This window comes from Sminthopsis crassicaudata, chromosome 4 (assembly GCF_048593235.1).
Source record: "Sminthopsis crassicaudata isolate SCR6 chromosome 4, ASM4859323v1, whole genome shotgun sequence".
NCBI classification, from domain to species: Eukaryota; Metazoa; Chordata; class Mammalia; order Dasyuromorphia; family Dasyuridae; genus Sminthopsis; species Sminthopsis crassicaudata.
The window spans coordinates 352,552,498-352,557,051 of record NC_133620.1 but is presented as its reverse complement, the minus strand read 5'-3'; the positions used below and the strand labels follow the sequence as shown (position 1 = coordinate 352,557,051).

At 37.6% G+C, this 4,554-nt stretch overlaps 1 long non-coding RNA gene across 1 annotated transcript; it reads right to left on the bottom strand.

Annotated features, from left to right (window-relative positions):
* Positions 1–682: 682 nt before the first annotated feature.
* Positions 683–4,007, bottom strand: LOC141541355 (uncharacterized). Its single transcript, XR_012481760.1, has 3 exons — positions 3,874–4,007; positions 2,786–2,851; positions 683–854 (listed from the first exon to the last, which is right to left on the bottom strand). It is a non-coding gene; the product is annotated as an uncharacterized LOC141541355 (long non-coding RNA).
* Positions 4,008–4,554: the final 547 nt, after the last annotated feature.

The window sequence follows — 4,554 nt, the reverse complement described above, 5'->3', positions numbered from 1 at the left end:
TAGATAAGACCACGTTCCTTATAGTAACAGATCACTGCAATCCTTCTCTGTTCTGGACGATTGCCTTTGGGAGTTGCTATGGCCAGTCATTTGTCATACTGTAGCTATCTTGGGTTGGGCTTCTTTGCATGTAGCTGGGCTGGTCCCCAGATGATAGATGCATAGTCCATTTCTTGGCCCATTCTTGAACCCTCTCCAGCTCGGGAGTTCATGCTAGAGCCTGCATTCCTCTGGCATCATTCAGGACCATCTTCACCCCATGATGAGGCATGATCAGGGGGCTTTACTTCTTTCCTCTCCTTCCCACTTAGTAATATATATATTTTTCCAATTACAAGAGAGTTTTCAACATGCATTTTATAACAACATTTTGAGTTCCCCTCTTCACAAGCAAATTGATTTAGATTATACATGTACCATCATGTTAAACATATTTCTAACTTAGTCAAGTTGTGAAAGAAGCAATCAGAACAAAAGGGGAAAACCACAAGAAAAAAACACAACAAAAAAATGAAAATAGTATACTTTGATCTGCATTCAAACTCCATAGTTTTTTCTCTGTATGTAAGTAGCATTTTCCATCACAAGTCCTTTGGAATTGTCTTGGATCATTGCATTGCTGAGAAAGGCTAAATCTGTCATAATTGGTCATCACACAATCTTGCTGTTACAGTATACAATGTTCTCCTGGTAGTGTTCACTTTACTCGGTGTCAGTTAATCCTCCAGGTTTTTTTCTGAAATCCACCTTCTCATCATTTCTTAGAGCACAATAGTATTCCAATTATTCATATACCATAACTTGTCCAGCCATTTTCCAATCCATGGACATCTGTTCAATTACCAATTTTTTGCCTGTACAAAAAGAGCAGTTATAAATGTTTTTGTACATATGGTTCCTTTTTCTTTCTTTCTTTTCCTTTTTTAAAATTATCTCTTTGAGAAATAGACCTAGTATCGCTAGAATCTAGGATTGCTAGAAGTGTTGCTGGTTCAAAGGATATGTATAGTTTTCTAGCCCTTTGACTATAGTTCCACATTGCTCTCCAGAATGGTTTGGATAGGTTCACATCTTCACCAACAATTCATTAGTGCCCCAATTTTTCCACATCTTCTTTAACTTTTATAATTTTCTTTTTTTCTGTCATATTAACCAATCTGATAGGTATGAGGTAATTCCTCAGAGTTATTTTAATTTGCATTTCTATAATCTATAGTAATTCAAAACATTTTTTCATGTGACTGTAGATAACTTCAATCCTCTATCTGAAAGCTTCCTTTTTATTTCCTTTGATCATTTGTCAATTGGGAAATGACAGAGGGCTGTATTTCTATATAATACAATGAGACCTAGGGAGATCAAGATTGACTCAAATTGCTCAAATGAATTCATAACTCTTATTTTATGTGAGATAGAGTATTTGTGGTAAACATAAGAAGAACAGTTTTTTCTTCAACAAATGCTGGCTAAAGAAGAGGTTGTAGGGAAGAAAAGGTAGTATAGATGGGGTACTGGAAGGCATGGGTTCAAATTCCATTTTATACACTGCTAGTTATGTGATCTTGGGCAAATCATTTAATCTCTCTGAGCGTCAATTTAGTCATCAGTAAAGTGATGACCTTGAAATTTTTCTTTAACAATAATTATGATTCTGTGATCCTACATTCTCCCAGACTGATGAGATCCTGTAGACAGGGCCCTTGATTCTAAAATTCCTGAGATCTTAAATAATCAGGACATAGCCTAGGAACTAACTTGCTTTCAGGCATAATCACCTCCAGTGCTATTTCTGTCCAGGGTTAAAAAACAATTGCTAAGCTGATCATTTCTGCCTCAAGTCACAGAGAAGTCAATAGACATATTTAATATTTAGAAGGGGACATAATTCTCATTCAGGTAGGGAGCTCACAAGCATTTATAAAACACCTACCATGTGATTCTAGCAGTTCCAATAGACTTGTGATGGAAAGAGCCATTTGCATCCAGAGAGAGAAGTATGGAGACTGAATTTGGATCAAAGCATAGTATTTTTGCTTTATTTGGTGGTGGTAGTTGCCTGCTTGTTTGTTTGTTTGTTTGTTTGTTTTATCATGTTTTTTCCCCCCTTTTGATCTGATTTTTTTTAATGCAGCATAATATGGAAAAATGTTTAAAAGAATTGAACATGTTTAATTTATGTCAGATAACTTGCCGTCTAAGGTAGTGGGGTAAGGGAGGAGAAAAACTTGGAACACAAAGTTTTACAAAAAATGAATGTTAAAATTATCTTTTACAAAACTGAATGTTTAAAACTATATTTATATGTATTTAGAAATATATATATATATATATATATATATATATATATATATAAAGGCTGACTTCAAAATTATGAGGCTGATGCAATAAACAGAGAGTTAGGCCTAGAGTCAGAAACATTTAAGTCCAAAGCTAGACTCAGACACTTACTAGCTGTATGACCTTAGGCAAGTTACTTAATCTCAATTTTCTCAACCTTCCAGTGCTGTTACTAAGATTAAATGAGAAAAAATATGTAAAGTGCTTAGCAAATGCCTGGCACATGGTAGGTATTCTATAAATGCTTATTCCTTAAACATCCCTTCCTTTCCCTAGACCAACAGTTCTGCTTTCAGTTTGGCCCCTCAATAGTAAAAAAAAAAACACATCTATTCAGTTTTTACCACATGCCATTAAAATACTTCATTATAATGTCTCAGCCATTATTGAGGGAAACAGTGATTTGACGACTGCAGATTCTAGGGCCCTTACCTCCTAGGGCCCTTACCTCCTCAGTAGGTACACAGCTAGTTACTGACAATCCCCAAAGTCCTTGACGCCAAAATTCTTGGTACTGTGAGATGGTTCAACATTGGAAAAAGATCTGGTTTTAGCAGTGGAAACAACATGAAAAAAGATGCATTGCTACCTGTCTTACCTCACCCTCCAAGGATCATGGGAATTTTCCATCTGACTTATTGCTGAAATCTATATATGTCGTTCCCCTGTCCCTCCCAAATTTGAATGTGACCTCCTTGACAGCAGGAACTATCTTATATTTTCTATTTGTATTTTCAGCATTTAATTAATGACTTTTTTCTTCCTCCCTCCCTCCCTCCCTCTCTCCCTCCTTTCCTTCCTTCCTCCTTCCTTCTCTCCCTCCTTCCCTCCCTTCTTCCCTCCCTCCTTCCCTCCCTCCTTCCCTCCCTTCTTCCCTCCCTCCTTCCCTCCCTTCTTCCCTCCCTTCTTCTCTCCCTCCTTCCCTCCTTCCTTCCTTTTCTCCTTCCCTTCCTCCTTCCCTTCCTCCCTCCCTTCCTCCTTCCCTCCTTCCTTCCTTTCCTCCTTCCCTTCCTCCTTCCCTTCCTTCCCTTCCTTCCCTTCCTTCCCTTCCTTCCCTCCCTCCCTCCCTCCTTCCCTCCCTCCCTCTCTCTCTCTCTCTCTGTCTCTCTCTCTCTCTCTCTCTCTTTCTTTCTTTCTTCCTTCCTTCCTTCCTTCCTTCCTTCCTTCCTTCCTTCCTTCCTTCCTTCCTTCCTTCCTTCCTTCCTTCCTTCCTTCCTTCCTTCCTTCCTTCCTTCCTTCCTTCCTTTCTTTCTTTCTTTCTTTCTTTCTTTCTTTCTTTCTTTCTTTCTTTCTTTCTTTCTTTCTTTCTTTCTTTCTTTCTTTCTTTCTTTCTTTCTTTCTTTCTTTCTTTCTTTCTTTCTTTCTTTCTTTCTTTCTTTCTTTCTCTCTTTTTCTCTTTCTTTCTCTCTTTCTTTCTTTCTCTCTTTTTCTCTTTCTCTCTTTCTTTCTTTCTCTCTTTCTCTCTTTCTTTCTTTCTTTTTCCTTAACCAGCCAACAGTCTGCCAAATTCTTTCAAACTGTTTTCATGAGTTCAACCTTGGCCTAAGAAAGGCAGAGCCCCAGTAACATTGACACCTAAGGATGACTCCTCAGCATCATTTCACTTTGTGAAGTCCAGGAGATTCCTTGGGTCAATGCCTACTGGAACTGCTGTCCCAGAGCAATCCTTTCTTTACTCATGTGAAAAGTCACAGATGTAGCTGCTCAGAATTTATAAGAAATACTTACTAGGACCCTCCCTGAGTGGGAGATTAGGAAAGGACATACATTTCAAAGGCAGAACTTTCTCCCAAAGAGATCAAAGTCTGAGGCATTTATTCCTCTCACCCCAAGGGAGTGAAGGCCTAGCTTCCTTCTGATAGGTGATACCAGTGAGTAGGGTGTACCTTCTGAGGCTTGTAAGGTAGAAAGCTATTGACCACCAATCACTGGGCTATGGGAGAGCAAGCAATTTTTTCTTAATTAAAAATTTTTAATAATATTTTATTTTTGCAAATATATGTAAAGATAGTTTTCAACATTCATTTTTGTAAAACTTTGTGTTCCAAATTTTTCTCTCTCCCTTTCCTTACCTCTCCTTTCCCCAAGAAGCAAGCAATCTAAGTTTAATATATGCATTTCTTTTAAACACATTTCCATATTTGTTATGTTGTACAAGAAAAATCAGATCAAAAAAGAAAAAAGAGAAAGAAAAAAACATACAAGCAAAGAACAACA